The 18,049-nt window shown below is 45.8% G+C and overlaps 1 pseudogene; it reads left to right on the top strand.

The window, feature by feature from the left end:
- Positions 1-769: 769 nt before the first annotated feature.
- LOC139266170 (interferon-inducible GTPase 5-like) lies at positions 770-10,625 on the top strand (annotated as a pseudogene).
- The last annotated feature ends 7,424 nt before the right edge of the window (positions 10,626-18,049 follow it).

Here is an 18,049-nt window from a genome sequence, read left to right as displayed (position 1 = left end):
GAATGAATGGTGAGACATTCCTTAACTTTGAACACTGGGGCTTTGGTTGAGAGGAATGCCTTGGTCATTATCGGGATGCTTTATGGTGTTGTGGGAGGGGTGGGGCGGGGGGGGGATGGGGGGTGGGGTACTAAGTACAGCATGTGGCAGCGATATGACTGCATTGGGCCAAGTTCAGTAAATCTGGCCATGATGAGGCCAACCCCGGCCTCTCGGGCACCAATATGCGTCGCTGCTGGTGCGATCAGCACCTTAGGACGAGGAGACGGAAGATAAGGAGGAGGAACCTAAGAGGCTGTGTGCTGTGTGCCATGCTCCTCCTGCAGTTCCAATCCTCGCTGCTGCGCTATGTTGTACAGTGCCCAGCAGACGACGATGATTCTGGAGATCCTGGCTGGGCTGGTGTGTACTGAAGGACTCCTCCAGATCTGTCGAGGCATCTGAAGCGCATCTTCAGCGTGGCTATTGCTTGCTCTGTGGCACATCTGGTGGAAATGTGGCTGTCATTATAACCCTCCTCAGGGGTGTCATGTGCCACGTCTTCAGTGGATAGCCCTTGTCTCCAAGCAGCCAGCTGGTAACTGTGTTTGGAGGTATGAAGAGCTTAGGGAATGTGGACTGGCCCAGCATGCAAGTGTCATGTCAGCTGCCAGGGAATCTGACCCACACATGCATAATCATCGTTTTATAGTTGCAGACAAGCTGCACATTGAGGGAGTGGAAGCCTTTGCGGTTCACAGATATTCCTGGGTGATGATGGGGTGCCCTGATGGCCATGTGTGCAGTCGATGACGCCCTGCACCTACGGGAATCCAGCCAGAGCTGTAAAGTTGCGCGCCCGCTCAGTAACACTGACTCCATCAGTGGCACAGTGTATATAACTGGCTGCCTTGTCAAACAGGGTATCGGTGACCTGGGTGATGCAGCCAACAGCAAGATCCTGCAAATGTCTGCTGCAGATCCCTGGAAGGAGCCTGAGGAGAAGAAGTTGAGTGGGCTGGTGACTTTGACAGTTACTGGCAATGAGTGTCCACCTCTGGGCAGTATGTCTTGTTCCAGCAAGTTACAAATGTCTGCGACATACTGGCATGATAGCCTGAGCCTCCTGCTACTCAGTCATGTCCAGGAAGCTTATCCTCTGCCTGTATATCCTGTGTTGGGGGTATCGCCTGTGGCACGGTGCAACCGTGGTTCCTTCCCCCCCACCCCCCACTCCCCTGTGGAGCATCAGGACCTTGAGCAGAAGGCTGGTGTTGTGGCTGCTGCTGTTGTGGCTGGTGTTGTGGCTGGTGGGGATCATATTGTCGGATTCTGAGGACCAAGGTGAGACAGTATAAGCAGCACCCATGCTGTTGTAGTAGATGGTAGGTAAAGTGGAGATCAGGGGGCCAATCCCTCAGTATAGTGATAGTGAGTAGCAATGTGGTGAGAGAGACTTCCGAGGTCTGCAAGCTGCAGACACCGACATCTGTGGCCCAGATGGAGTGAGCAAGAGCCTTTTCATGAGGCAAGTAATGAGGTGTAATATTGGGATACGAATGGGCTTCTCCCAGCGGTCAATGAATGAACTCACCAATGACCACTGAGCTTCCACCTCCCCTTCACAGGCGAGACCCCCCACCTCCGTGAATCCTGTGCTCCTGCAGTAAAACTTAAAGCTGCCGTTAAAGTCACTCTCCAGGGTCTCTCAACAAGAAGTTCATGATTTTAAAGAAGTTGCCGCCTCTGTCGATCGGGTCCGTGTCGCGCCCTCACAGCCGCGGGAGGTAAATGAGCAAGGGGGCGGAATGGTTCACGGCGCACCCTCTATTTCTGGGATTTTTACTGTCGATCCATCACAAAATCTACACACTTGGCATCGGGAAAATTCCAGCCCTTGTTTTCAAATCCCTCCATCGCCTCATACCTCCCTATCTCTATAACCGCCTCCAGCCCTGCATCCCTCCGAAATTTCTACACTCCTCCAAATCTGGTCTCTTGTGCAGTTCCCACTTTAATCACCCACCATCGGTGGCCGTGCCTTCAGCTGCTTTGGCCCTAGGCTCTGGAATTGCCTCCCTGAACATCTCCACCTCTCTACCTCTTCCTCCTCCTGTAAGATGCTCCTTCAAACCTACCTCTTTGACCAAGCTTTTGGTCACTTGTCCTAATAGCTCCTCATGTAGCTAAAGGCGATATATAAACGCAAGTTATTGTTGTTGCTGGTATCTCCATAACCAATGAGATTTGGGATTGGGAAATAAGCAGAGGAAGGACTGGGAATGAGAGTGAATTAAATGCCATGAATTCAATGTCAAAGCAGGTACAGTAAGAGAAATGGAGAAAGATTGGATTAAAAGAGAGAGATTGGAAATGTAAGGATTTTTTTTTTTATTTAAGATTTGACATTTCTTAAATCTTGTCAAAAAATTTAAAATCTGAAGGAATGCGACTCCACACTTGTAATAGTTACTTTTTGGTGCCAGCAAACACCTGGTGAGATGAGGCTGGGTATGAATTATTAAGCTGCTTTATTTCTCAATCTGCAGAGCAACAGCTATAGAATCAATGAAATTATATTTTTATTTCAATCCATGCAATAATATAAAATAATGAATATGCTATGCTTTCCCATATTCCGTGAGTCACCTTACTTGGCTTGAAGAACAGTTCGGCATTGCACCCATTACACTGAGCAGCCTCTGCTCCACTACTTCTGGTTTCAAAGTGCTGCCACCCTGCTGGTTTCTGTATCTCCCTCCTTCACCTCTCATTGTTCACACTCAGATCAAAGATCCACACACAGTGGGTGTCAGGTATTCATTGATTATTGAGACAAGCTAATGCATTGCGTGTTGTTTATAGTTTTTGTAAAAATCAATTCATATATTGAGCACCTTCCATCTAAACTTGAAAGAATATACTTCACTGTAAAAGGAAACAAGATTAAAATTCACTTTTCTTTCAGTCCCACTTCTATCAGGGCACTGCCACCAATGGAAGTCACTATATACTTCAGATGGGGCCTATTAACTGTTCAGCAATTTATGCCCCTGCAGTCTACCTTTGTCACCACTGCCTTTACTCCATCTCACCGACCTTCTCTGAACAGCCTCCAATGCAAGTATATCCTTCTTTAAATACCGAGACCACAACTACACACAGTACTCTAGATGTGGCCTCACCAATACCCTGTACAGTTGTAGTAGGACTTCTCTGCTTTTATACTCTATCCCCCTTGCAATAAAGGCCAACATTTCATTTCCCTTCCTGTTTACTTGCTGTACCTGCATACTAACGTTTTGTGTTTCATGCACAAGGACCCCCAGCTCCCTCTGTACTGCAACACTTTGCAATTTTTCTCCATTTAAATTACAATCTGATTTTCTATTTTTTCTGCCAAATTGGATAATCTCACATTTTCCGACATTATACTCCAGCTGATAAATTTTTGCCCATTCACTTAGACTGTTTATATCCCTTTGCAGATTTTTTTGTATCCTCCTCACAATTTGCTTTCCCACCCATCTTTATATCATTAGCAAACTTGGTTACATTACACTCGGTCCCTTCATCCAAGTCATTAATATAGATTGTAAATAGTTGAGGCCCCAGCACCGATCCCTGTTTGCCAACCTGAAAATGACACATTTATCCTGACTCTCTGCTTTCTGTTAGTTAGCCAATCCTCAATCCATGCTAATATATTACCCCCAACCTCCAACTTTTATCTTGTGCAATAACCTTTTACGTGGCACCTTATCAAATGCCTTCTGGAAATCCAAATACACCACATCCACTGGTTGCCCCTTATCCACCTTGTTCGTTACATCCTCAAAGAACTCCAGCAAATTTGTCAAACATGATTTCCCTTTCAAAAAACCAGGCTGACTCTGCTTGATTGAATTATACTTTTCCAAATGTCCTATTATTGCTTCCTTAATAATGGACTCGAGCATTTTCCAATCGACAGATGTTACACTAACCGGGCTATAGTTTCCTGCTTTTTGTCTGTCTCCTTATTTAAACTGGGGCGTTACATTGCCAATTTTCCAATCCACTGGGACCTCCCAGAATCCAGGGAATTTTGGTAGATTACAACCAATACATCCATTATCTCTGCAGCCACTTCTTTAAGGACCCTAGGATTCAAACCATCAGATCCAAGGGACTTGTCTGCTCTGAAGACCCTTATTTTACCGAGTACTACTTCTTTAGTGATTGTATTAAGTTCCTCCCTCCTTAGAGCCCCTTGATGTGACATAGAAACATAGAAAATAGGTGTAGGAGTAGGCCATTCGGCCCTTGGAGCCTGTACCACCATTCAATCAGATCATGGCTGATCATTCACCTCAGTACCCCTTTCCTGCTTTCTCTCCATACCACTTGATCCCTTTAGCCATAAGGGCCATAACTAACTCACTCTTGAATATATCCAATTAACTGGCATCAACAACTCTCTGCGGTAGGGAATTCCACAGGTTAAGAACTCTCTGAGTGAATGGCTTACCCCTTATCCTTAGACTGTGTCCCCTGGTTCTGGACTTCCTCAACATCGGGAACATTCTTCCTACATCTAACCTGTCCAGTCCTGTCAGAATTTTATACGTTTATATGAGATCCCCTCTCATCCTTCTAAGCTCCAGTTAATAAAGGCCCAGTCGATCCAGTCTCTCTTCATATGTACTGCCTTCCCGGGAATCAGTCTGGTGAACCTTCGCTGCACTCCCTCAATAGCAAGAACGTCCTTCCTCAGATTAGGAGACCAAAACTGAACACAATATTCCAGGTGAGGCCTCACCAAGGCCCTGTACAACTGCAGTAAGACCTCCCTGCTCCTATACTCAAATTCCCGAGCTATGAAGGCCAACATACCATTTCCCTTCTTCACCGCCTGCTGTACCTGCTTGCTAACTTCAATGACTGATGTACCATGACACCCAGGTCTCGTTGCACCTCCCCTTTTCCTAATCTGCCACCATTCAGATAATATTCTGCCTTCCTGTTTTTGCCCATAAAGTAGATAACCTCACATTTATCCACATTATACTGCATTTGCCATGCATTTGTCCACACACCGAACCTGTCCAAGTCACCCTGCAGCCTCTTAGCATTCTCCTCACAGCTCACACCGCCACCCAGCTTCGTGTCATCCACAAACTTGGAGATATTACACTCTATTCCTTCATCTAAATCATTAATGAATATTGTAAATAGCTGGGGTCCCAGCACTGAGCCCTGCAACAGCCACTAGTCACTGCCTGCCATTCTGAAAAGGACCTGTTCATCCCGACTCTTTGCCAACCAGTTCTCTATCCACGTCAGTCCATTACCCCCAATACCATGTGCTTTAATTTTGCACACCAATCTCTTGTGTGGGACCTTGTCAAAAGCCTTTTCAAAGTCCAAATACACCACATCCACTGGTTCTCCCTTGTCCACTCTACTAGTTACATCCTCAAAAAATTCTAGAAGATTTATCAAGCATGATTTCCCTTTCATAAATCCATGCTGACTTGGACCACTCCTGTCACTGCTTTCCAAATGAGCTGCTATTTCATCTTTAGTAATTGATTCCAACATTTTCCCAACTATTGAGATGTTTTTAGTGTCTTCTTCTGTGAAGACCGATACAAAATATTTGTTCAACGTCTCTGCCATTTCCCTGTTTCCCATTATTAATTCCCCAGTCTCATCCTCCAGGTGACCAACATTTACTTTCGCCACTCTTTTCCTTTTTATTTATCTGTAGAAACCCTTACTATCTGTTTTTATATTTCATGCTCGTTTACTTTTATGCTCTATCTTCCCTCTCTTTATTATTTTTTTGTCATTCTTTGCTGGCTTTTAAAAGTTTCCCAATCCTCTGGCCTCCCACTAGTCTTGGCCATATTGTATGCCTTTGTTTTCAATTTGATACCATCCCTTATTTCCTTAGTTAGTCACGGATGGTTATCCCTTCTCTTACAGCCTTTCCTTCTCATTGGGATATATTTTTGTTGCGAATTATGAAATATCTTCTTAAATATCTGCCACTGCTCATCAACCATCCCATTCTTAAGTTTATTTCCCCAGTCCACTTTAGCCAACTCTGCCCTCATACCTTTGAAGTCTCCTTTATTTAAGCTTAGGACACTGGTTTGAGATCCAAATTTCTCAGCCTCCAACTGAATTTGAAATTCCAACCATGTTATGGTCACTTATTCCTAGAGGATCCTTTACTACAAGATCATTTATATATCCTGTCTCATTACACAGCACCAGATCTAAGCTAGCCTGCTCCCTGGTTGTTTCTGCAACATACTGTTTGGAGGAAACTATCCCAGATACACTGTATGAACTCTTCCTCAAGGCTACCCTGGCCAACTTGTTTCATCCAATTAATGTGAAGGCTAAAATCTCCCATAATTATTGCCATTCCTTTTTTACAAGACTCCATAATTTCTTGATTTATACTCCATCCAGCTACTGTTAGGGGGCCTATAGACTATGCCCACCAGGGACTTTTTCCTCTTATTATTCCTTATTTCCAACCAAACTGATTCAACATTTTGATTTTCTAAGCCATTATCATTTCTCACTAACGCACTGATCTCATCCTTTAATAACAGAGCTAACCCACCTCCTTTTCCTTTCTGTCTGCCTTCTGAATTGTCAAATACCCCTGAATATTTAGTTCCCAGCCTTGGTCGCCTTGCAACCACATCTCTGTAATGGCTGTCAGATCATACCTATTTGTGCCGTCAACTCATCTATTTTGTGATGAATGCTGCGTGCATTCAGATAAAGAGCTTTTTCATTTGTTTTTTTTAACCTTTTTTCCTGCTTTGACCCCACTTTCTGATTCACCTTTTATGGCTTTGCCTACCTCGTGCAATGTTAGAGTTTCACTGAGTTGGTGGCGGATCGCATGTTGTGGCATGGAATCGAGAACACTCGAGTCAAAGGCAGAGTCTCGATTGAGGAGATCTTCAAAGTGCTTCTTCCATTGGGCCCTGACAGCTTCGGTGTCCTTGATGAGTGTTTCTCCGTTCTTGGCCAGGAGTGGAGTGGGGCCTTTGGACTGTCGGTGGCCTTGACTGCAGCGAAGAATCCTCACATATCGTGGCTATCAACCAGTTATTGTATCTCCTGTGCTTTCTCCATCCACCACCTGTTCTTTAGGTCCCGAGGTTTTGTTGGACCTGAACCTTGAGCCATCTGTAATGTTGTTTTGCAACTCCCGAGTTGGGCTGTTGCTTGAGGCTCAGAAATGCTTTGCGCTTGCAGTCTATTAGTTCTTCGATCTCCTGATCATTTTCCTCAAACCAGTCCTGATGGTTTCTGGTTGAGTGACCAAGTGTCTCTTCATAGGCACTGGTTATAGAGGCCTGGAGGGCAGACCAAGCGCAATGGGGATTCAGCATCTCAGGGTAATCAAGGCACGCCAGATGTAGTCACTGAGGCATATGAAAGCATGGGCCTTACGCTTAACACTCGTAAGACAAAGGTCCTCCAGCAGCCTGTCACCGCCGCACAGCATTGCCCTCCAGTCATCAAGATCCACGGCGCGGCCCTGGAAAATGTGAACCATTTCCCATATCTCAGGAGTCTCTTATCAACAAAGGCAGACATTGATGCGGAGATTCAGCATCGTCTCTAGTGGGTCTGCCTATGATGATGATTCAGCTTTATGTTTATACATCCTGTCCCTTCCTGTCACACTCTGGTTTTCATTTCCCCAGTGGTACCCTGCTCTATTGCCTTCTCCTTATTCTTTGACTTCTTAAATTCTCATTCAGCTGAACGACCCCCCCCCCAAACTAATTAGTTTAAAGCCCTCTCTGCAGCCCTAGTTATTTGATTGGCCAGGCCCCTAGTCCCAGCACGGTCTAAGTGGAGCCCGTCCCAATGGAACAGCTCCCTCTTACCCCAGTACTGGTGCCAGTGTCCCAGGAACCAAAATCCATTTCTCCCACACCAGTCTTTGAGCCATGTGTTTAACTCTCTGATCTTATTTACCCTATGTAAATTTGCTCGTGGCTCAGGAAGTAATCCAGAGATTATTACCTTTGTGGTTCTGCTTTTTAATTTGGCCCCTAGCTGCTCAGCAGAACTTCTTTCTTTGTCCTCCTATGTTGTTGGTACCCACATGGTCCACGACAACTGGATCTTCCCCCTCCCACTCCAAGTTCCTCTCCTGCCCAGAGGAGATGTCCTTAACCCTGACACCCAGCAGACAACACAGCCTTCGGGACTCACGCTCTCGGCTGCAGAGAACAGTATCTATCCCCCTAATGATTCTGTCCCCTACCACTACAATGTTTCTTTTCACTCCCCCCACTCGACTGGCCCCTGTACCATGGTGCTGTGGTCAGTTTGCTTATCCTCTCTGCAGCCCCTGCTCTTGTCCACACAGGGAGCAAGAATCTCTTACCTGTTGGACAAGAGCAAGAGCCGAGGCTCCTCCATCACTACCTCCTGAGTCCCCATACCTTCCTCACTCATAGTCACACCCTCCTGTCCCTGACCACGGATCGAATTCAAACTAATTAATCTAAGGGGTGTGACTGCCTCCTGGAACACAGTGTCCAGGTAACTCTCCCCCACCTGATGTATCACAGTGTTTGCAGCTCGGACTCCAGCTCATCAACGCGGAGCCGAAGTTCCTCAAGCTGCAGACACTTGCTGCAGATGTGGTCGACGTGGACCTCAATGGGGGCAACCAGCTCCCAGATGTAACAACAGAAACACATCGCCTGTCCTGCCATCTCTAATGTATTTAGTTAATTAAGTTTTCAAGTTTTGTTTTTAATCCCAGCTTGTAATTCAAACCAATGCCCCAGAAAAGAGAGAAAAACTCACTTCCCTTCTTTCCTGTGACGTCAGCCTTTGATTTTAGTTCTTTCTACTTCCTGTCTTCATGTCAGTTGGTGTTTGGGCTGCAACATCCTACAATGTGCCAACGCTTCAGTGCTCTTTGCCCCTACATGACAGTGCTAATAATAATCACCTGATTGACAGTCAGCACTATATACCTGCACTGTCCTGTTTGACTCTAATCTTCCTGAATAACAAACATTCAGTCCACATTCTATTTTAATACAACAAACTGCAAAGTGAACACAAGATATTCAATGCCAGGAGTACCTGTATAGCACATGCCCCAGGAGCACGGAGAGCAGGAATGAAGGATGGGGAGAGAGGGATCAGTGATGTTACAGGGTGACAAGGTCCTTTTTTTATAGCTCAGTGCATCTTTCAGCAGCTGTGAGTGAATTGCTCCAGCCTCACTGATTTCTGCTTTAAATCAACATGTTCCCATTGTAGTTTTCCTTCAATGTTTGACGAAAGATACACACAGATTAGAAAAATTATACAAAGTGTAAAATATTCATTCTTTTCTACAGAGATCAGATGGCTCAGTCTTCGAAATCTACATTCTTCAGTCAGGAAGAGCTCAATCAACTCAAGTCTGAGTATGAAACAGGCGGGCTGGAAGGGGCTGTATCTCTGAAACAGAAGAAGGTAGAAAACCTCAACAATGCAAAGCTTGATATTGCCGTGACGGGAGAGGCAGGCGCAGGGAAATCCAGCTTCATCAATGCTGTGAGAGGGCTTCAGGATGATGATGAGGGAGCAGCTGAAGTTGGTAACACAGAAACCACAATGGAGCCAGCCCCATACCCACATCCCAGCGTGCCTAATGTTTGCTTCTGGGATCTACCAGGAATTGGAACTTTTAATTTTCCGGCGGCTACATACCTGAGGGAAATTAACTTTGAAAGATACGATTTCTTCATCATTATCTTAGGCTGTCGAGTCAAAGAGCATGATGCAAAACTCGGCGAAGAGATTAAGCGGCTGGGGAAGAATGTTTACTTTGCTCGATCTAAAATGGATGATGATCTCCGTCGTTTTCAAACGGATGGTGGAAAATCTACAGAAATGGAAAAGATCAGAACTTATTGTGTTGACAAGTTGAAAGAGTTCGGGTTTCCATCACCCACTGTTTTCCTGATATCAAGCCGTAGGATGAATGAGTTTGATTTCCCAGCAGTGAACAAAACCCTCGCAAATAACCTTGATGATATAAAGAAGGATGTTTTCTTGCTGTCACTTCCAAACACAACGTTGGAGATTGTAGAGAATAAAAGACAACAGCTAAAAACACGAGTCTGGATGTTGGCAACACCTTTGCATGTGACACTGGGATACTGGTTACAGCAATAATACAGTTCCGTCTATATCTGTGTCTGGATGACGACTCTCTTCAAAGACTGGCCAACGTGACAGGGAAATCTGTGGGAGATCTGAAAGCAGTGGTGAAAACTCCTCTGGTGGGTGAAATAAATAAGGAATTTGTGATAAGAATGTTGCTGGGTTGTGCCTTTTTTATCATTTCAGCCATTGAGATCGGCCTCGACCTTGTACCAGTCGTTGGTTCCATCTTTGGAGAAATATCATCATTTGGAATGACCTACAAGTTGCTCAGTGATGCACTGAATGATCTTGTGGAGAATGCGCAGAGAGTGGTGAAGGCTGCATTTGGGACTGATTAAATGGAGTGCACTAAAACATCAGCACATCGCGCTCCTGTACATCATTAAAAGTTCAAGAATAAAACAGAAAGTAGTGTGAATGTGGCATCTTCCACATCCTCAGGACATCCCGAAGACCAGTGGAAACTCCAGAAAACCCACATCAACATGGTTGATATTTTTCACAGAACCTCCGCTGAAGTTATGGTGAACAAGCAAGGGAAAGCCTCGGAAATTCACCCCATATACATCACACTCTGTAATAGTATAGAGACAATTGCAGTATAATCTAACAGTATAGATACAATTGCAGTATAATCCAATAGTATCGAGACAATTGCAGTATAATCTAATAGTGAGAGTTAATTGCAGTATAATCTAATAGTATAGAGACAATTGCAGCATAATCTAATAATATAGAGTCAATTGCAGCATAATCTAATAGTATAGAGTCAATTGCAGTATAATCTAATAGTATCGAGACAATTGCAGTATAATCTAATAGTGAGAGTTAATTGCTGTATAATCTAATAGTATAGAGACAATTGCAGCATAATCTAATAGTATAGTCAATTGCAGCATAATCTAATAGTATAGAGTCAATTGCAGTATAATCTAATAGTATAGAGACAATTGCAGTATAATCTAATAGTGAAAGTTAATTGCAGTATAATCTAATAGTATAGAGACAATTGAAGTATAATCTAATCGTATAGAGACAATTACAGTATAATCTAATAGTATAGAGACAATTGCAGTATAATCTAATATTATAGAGACAATTGCAGTATAATCTAATTGTAATGTATTTACACACTACTATAAATTCACACGAGGCATATTCTGCAGACAAGGTCATTCTGTGACCCGAACCTTTATTCACAGGACCAAGAAGTGATGACCCTGCGTGGGACCTCCCTTTACATACCTGGGTGACCAGGTGAGGAGTATCTCCCACAAGTTCACCCCCTGTGGTCAAGGTGTACATTTCTTAGGTGTATACAGTATGCAGTGTTGTTACATGAAGGTTACAGTTACATGAAGGTTACATACATGACATCACCTCCCCCCCAACATCTTATAGGGTCAAAGATTAAGTCTTTCAGGCAGTCGACGCTCTCTCGTGGAACGCCGCAGTTGGGGCTCTGGTTCTTGACCCTTGGCATGCGTCTCTGTCACCTGTGGTGATTCCGGCTTGTCTGGGCTGGCCGCAGGGACTGTGCATGCTGCTGAATGTTCTTGTTGCTCGTTCACTGGCGGTGGTGTGGGCAAGATCTCAAGATCTTACTCAGGTTCCTCAGTGTCCATGCTGAACCTTTTTTTTAAACTTGGTCCAGATGCTTGTGGCATATCTGTCCATTGTTAAGTCTGACCACAAGATTCTATTTCCCTCTTTGCCAATTACAGTACCCTCAAGCCACTTGGGGCCCAAAGCGTGATTAAGAACAAATACAGGATCATCGATTTCTATGCATCTCCCCTTTGAGTTACGGTCATGGCATTCATTTTGGGACTGGCGCTTGCCCTCAACAATGTCTGACAGGACTGGATGAATGAGGGACAGCCGAGTTTTAAGTGTACGTTTCATGAGTAGTTCTGTGGGCGGGACTCCTGTGAGCGAATGCGGTCGGGACCTATAGGCCAGCCGGAGGCGCGATAGGTGGCATTGAAGGGAGGGTCCTTGAATCCGGAGAATGCCCTGTTTTATGATTTGGACCGCACGTTCTGCCTGGCCATTGGAAGCCGGCTTGAACGGTGCTGTCCTGACATGTTTGATGCCATTACCCGACATGAACTCCCGGAATTCATAGCTAGTGAAGCACGGGCCGTTGTCGCTAACCAGGATGTCCGGCAAGCCGTGGGTCGCAAAGACCGCACGCAGACTCTCCACAGTGGTGGATGTCATGCACGAATTCAATATGATGCACTCGATCCATTTCGGGTACGCATCAACAAAAATTAGGAACATTTTTCCAATGAACGGGCCCGCGTAGTCTATGTGAATACGTGACCATGGCCTGGTGGGCCAGGGCCACGGGCTGAGTGGGGCCTCCTTTGGGGCATTACCCAGCTGGGCACACGTCGTGCACCTGCGAACACAGTGTTCCAGGTCTGAGTCAATTCCCGGCCACTATACATGTGACTGGGCAATGGCCTTCATTAGCACGATGCCTGGGTGTTTGCTGTGGAGTTCCCTGATGAATGCTTCCCTTCCCTTCTGGGGCATGACTACCCGGCTGCCCCATAGTAGGCAGTTGGCTTGGATGGAGAGCTCATCCATCAGTCTGTGAAATGGTCTGACCTCCTCGGGACATGCTCCGTGTGCGGGCGCCCAATCCCCAGTCAGGACACATTTCTTAATCTAGGATAGGAGGGGATCTCTGTTGATCCAGATTTTGATCTGGCGGGCTGTGATGGGGGAGCCTGCGCTGTCAAAGGCATCAACAGCCATGACCATCTCAGTGCTTTGCTCCGCTGCCCTCAGTGGTAGCCAGTGGAAGCCTGCTGAGCGCGTCAGTGCAATTTTCGGTGCCTGGCCGGTGCCGTATGGTGTAGTCATATGCAGCGAGCGTGAGAGTCCATTGCTGTATGCGAGCTGATGCATTGGCATTGACAGCTTTGCTGTCTGACAACAGGGATGTTAACGGTTTGTGGTCCGTTTCTAACTCGAACCTTCTGCCAAAAAGGTAGTGGTGCATCTTTTTCACTACGTAGACACATGCGAGTGCTTCCTTTTCAACGATCCCATATACCCGTTCTGCTTGGGCGAGCGACCTGGAGGCATAAACCACAGGTTGGAGTTGGCCCTCATCATTACTCTGCTGCAACATGCACCCAACCCCATAGGATGATGCATCACATGTTAAAACCAATTTCATACAGGGGTTGTACAGGGTCAACAGCTTATTAGAACAAAGCAGGTTCCGCGCCCGATTGAAAGCCCGTTCCTGACACTTCCCCTAAAACCAATCACAACCCTTATGCAGGAGCACGTGTAGCAGCTCCAACAATGTGCTTAAGTCCGGCAGAAAGTTCACGAAATAGTTCAAGAGTCCCAGAAATGAATGCATCTCCGATGTGTTGCCGGGCCGGGGTGCACGAAGAATTGCCTCCGTTTTGGATTCGGTAGGCCGGATCCTGTCTGCGGCCCAAAAACTCGACCTCTGTGGCCAAAAACACACAATTGGACTTCTTTAGTCGCAGGCCTGCCCAGTCCAGTCGGCGTAGCACCTCCTCCAGGTTGTGGAGGTGTTCCTCGGTGTCTCGACCCGTGATAAGGATGTCGTCCTGAAATATGATTGTTCCAAGGATGAATTTGAGCAGGCTTTCCATGTTCCTTTGAAAGATAGCGGCCGCTCATCGAATGCCAAATGGACACCTGTTGTAGACAGCCCCTTGTGCGTGGTGATGGTGGTCACAAGCTTGGATTCTTCGGCCAGTTCCTGGGTCATGTAGGCTGAATTGAGGTCCAACTTGGTGAACAGCTTGCCGCCTGCCAGTGTGGCAAAAAGATCCTCCGCTCTCGGAAGTGGTATTGGTCTTGTAGTGACACTCGGTTGATAGTGGCCTTGTAGTCGCCACAGATCCTGACCAAGCCATCCGTTTTTAGGACAGGAACGATGGGGCTTGCCCAGTCACTGAATTCAACGGGCAAAATTATGCCTTCTCTTAGCAACCTGTCCAACTCACTCTCAATTTTCTCCCGCATCACATACGGCACAGCACTGGCTTTGTGGTACACTGGTCTGGTGTCCAGGGTGATGCGTATCACTACTTTAGTATCTTTGAAAGTCCCGACACCAGGTTGAAATAGTGACTCAAATTTCTGTAGGACCTGTGAGCATGAACTTCGCTCCACAGATGAAATGGCGTGCACATCCCTCCATTTCCAGTTCATCTCGGCTAGCCAGCTCATCCCCAAAAGCACGGGACCATTTCCGGGAACAATCTAGAGTGGCAGCCGGTTCTGAGATCCATTATGTGTGACCACCAACATTGCACTGCCGAGCACTGGGATGATCTCTTTGGTGTACGTCCGTAATTGCGTGTCAATGTGTTCTAGTTTGGGTCTGCTAGCTCTGAGTGGCCATAGTTTCTTGAATTGTTGGACACTCATAAGTGACTGGCTGGCCCCTGTGTCCAGCTCCATGCGTACCGGAATGCCGTTTAATAGGACTTTCATCATCATAGGTGGCGTTTTGGTATCTGAGCTGTGTATGTTTGCCACATGAACCCGCTGAACTTCAGCGTCCATTGCTTTGAACCAAGCATCAACCTGCCTTGCAGAGCCCTCTTGTGGTTCATCTGCCTCGTAAATTAACCTCGCTGCGGGCTTCCTGCACATTCTGGCTAAATGTCCACTGAAATTTCTACAGATAAATTGTTGAAACCTACAGGTTTTGGCAGCATGTCTGCCCCCGCACCTCCAGCATGAGCTGAGATTGATGTGAACAAAAGAGCTGTTCCCAGGCATTCCTCTCTGATTGTCTCTCTTTGATTTCTCTTGAGCACTCTGTTAGTGGGTGTCAATGGCCCCATCCCGGAACGCATTTCCACTGTGATGGTGTAAATGTCCATTCAACCTGCCATTGTCTCTGTTGAGGACCCACTCTAGAGTCTGTTGCTGCCTGGGTGGTGTTGAATTGCCCTTGCCTGCCTATGGGGTTCTGAGTCTCGTTTACAAAGTTAACTCCCTGATCCATTGTCATGGTGGAAGCAGAGTTGCGCGCGTATATTATCTTGGTTTCCTCCTCCCCCGCCATGAAGGTCTGAGCCATCAACGCCGCCGCTTCTAAGGTCAAGTCCTTGGTCTCAATTAGCTTTCTGAAAATCCTGACATGACCAATGCCCTCAATGAAGAAATCCCTTAACATCTCCCCCCTGCAGGCTTTTGTGAACTTACAGAGGCTGGCCAAGCGGCGAAGGTCTGCAACGAAGTCCGGTGTGCTCTGTCCTTCCCGACGTCGGTGTGTATAGAATCGGTGTCGGGCCAAGTGTATACTGCTCACCGGTTTGAGGTGCTCACTGATCAGTTTGCTGAGCTCTTCAAAGGTTTTGTCCACCGGTTTCTCAGGTGCGAGCAGGTCTTTCATCAGCGCGTGCGTCTTAGGGCCACAGCTGGTCAGTAGATGCGTCCTTTGCTTGTCAGCCACTGCATCTCCCAGCCAGTCCTTCGTGACAAAGCTCTGCTGGAGCCTCTCAACGAAATCGTCCCAATCTTCACCAACAAGTACCTCTGTGCTACCGGTGGCCATTCTCGTGGGTCGTTGATTCCCGTTTCTCATTGCCAAATGTAATGTCCTTACACATTACTATAAATTCACACGAGTCACATTCTGCAGACAAGGTTACTCTGTGACCCGAACCTTTATTCACAGGGCCAAGAAGTGATGACCCTGCGTAGGACCTCCCTTTATATACCTGGATGACCAGGTGAGGAGTGTCTCCCACAAGTTCACCCGCTGTGGTCAAGGTGTGCATTTCTTAGGTGTATACAGTATGCAGTGTTGTTACATGAAGGTTACAGTTAGAAGAAGGTTACATACATGACACTAATAATATAGGGACAATTGCAGCATAATCTAATAGTATAGAGACAATTGCAGTATAATCTAATAGTACAGACACAATTGCAGTATAATCTAATAGTATAGAGACAATTGCAGTATAATGTAATATGTGTGACTATAATTCTGAATGTTAATTTCTTGCTATATTTTCAGTGAATGTTTTGACCGTTGGAGTTTCCTTGAATGGGAGAACCAATGAAATAAAGTTAGCATCACACTGAATTGTGTCCTGTCCAGTTCATGATGTCTGTCTGGTCGCTTAGTGTTGGGGGGTAATCCTACCCTTGCTGGACTGACTCCTGCTGCTCAGGCTGTGGCTGTGCAGGTTAAATTAAATTAATTGGTATAATTACCTTGAGAACCAAATTAAGCTTCACGATACGCCCCGGATACAAACCCAGATCCTATTCAATTTCTCCCACACTCTGTAATATCCTGTGTGTTTTCACATTGGAAAAGCAGAGTCTCACTGTCAGTGTCCATTTCAGATCTGAGATGACAAGGAATGATGGGGCCCATTCCCCAGGGCAGGTTCCCCAGGGCCCGTTCCCCAGGGCCCAGCAGGGCCACATGATGAGCTGGAGGAGGCTGCCATGATCAATGCAGCTTGCACTTCCTGCAAGACATGGGAACAGTCAGGAGATGTCCTTAAGGCAGTTTCCATGGTGATTACCCAATGGGACCAGTTGCCAAGATCATGGCCCAGGTATCCATCCCACAATGTCTTCCTGAGCAACCTGTTACTCATTTCCTGCTGAGCCATGTGAAGTCTGCACACGATACAGCTCGTTCATTGCTGACCCTGTTCACCCATTGGACACACATCACAGTTGGATCTTACAATGGAAAGTCTTTGGCTCACTCACATCTTCACTGGCTTCACGGATAAAAGCACCAGAGTGCGACCAAGCTGCAAGCCTGGAGCGTGAGACTCTCGCACATTCACCGAAACAGACCCAGCAGCACATGTGTTCAATACTCCAGGATCATTGATCCCTTAGGCACTGGGACCCTCCAATCAGGCTCCTCAGCCCAAGCCAGTCATTTTTTCCCCCGCTGAGGCAGTGGAGAGCAATCTAGAATGCTAAAGAGAAAATGAAGCAATGCAGGAAAGTGATTGTGGTAAAGGTAAACAGATTATGTTTGGAAGGGACAGAGCATACAAACCCAACACTAACAGAGACCAGGTGAGGAAAAAGTAGTGGTAATACAAATAGGGCTATAGTACAAAATAATGTTCAGATGTCTAATGTTAAAAAGACAAATCTAAAAGCATTGTATCTGAATGCATGAAGTATCTGTAATAAGGTAGATGAATTAACAGTGTAAATAGATGTAAATGGATACAATATAGTTGCAATTACAGAGACATGGTTGCAGGGTGACCAGGGTTAGGAACTGAATATCCAAGGGTATTTGATATTTAGGAAGGACAGGGAAAAAGGAAAAGGGAGTGGTGTGGTGTTGATCATAAAGGATGAAATCCAAGCAATAGTGAGAGGATATTGGCTAAGAAAATCAAGATGTAGAATCAGTCTGGGTGGAGCTAAGGATCACCAAGGGGAAGAAAACATTAGTGGGAGTTGTCTATAGGCCTCCAAAAAGTAGTGGTAATATAGGGGATGGCATCAAACAGGAAATTAGACATGCATGTAACAATAATCGAAGGTGACTTTAATCTACATATAGACTGGCCAAACCAAATTAATTATCTTGTGGAAGATGAATTCCTGGAGTGTGTACAAGATGGTTTTTTAGACCATTATGACGAGGAGCCTACTGGGGAACAGGCTATCCTAGATTGCACAATACCCAATGAGAAGGGGTTAATTAATCTTGTTGTGTGGGGTCCTTTAGGGAAGAGTGACCATAACATGATTTGAATTCTTTTATTAAGGTGGAAAGTGAAGTAATCTAATCTGAAACTAGGGTCCTAAATCTAAACAAAGGAAACTATGAAAGTATGAGGAATGAATTGGC

The sequence above is a fragment of the Pristiophorus japonicus genome, chromosome 6, assembly GCF_044704955.1.
Source record: "Pristiophorus japonicus isolate sPriJap1 chromosome 6, sPriJap1.hap1, whole genome shotgun sequence".
NCBI classification, from domain to species: domain Eukaryota; kingdom Metazoa; phylum Chordata; class Chondrichthyes; family Pristiophoridae; genus Pristiophorus; species Pristiophorus japonicus.
This window is presented reverse-complemented; position numbering and strand designations above follow the sequence as displayed.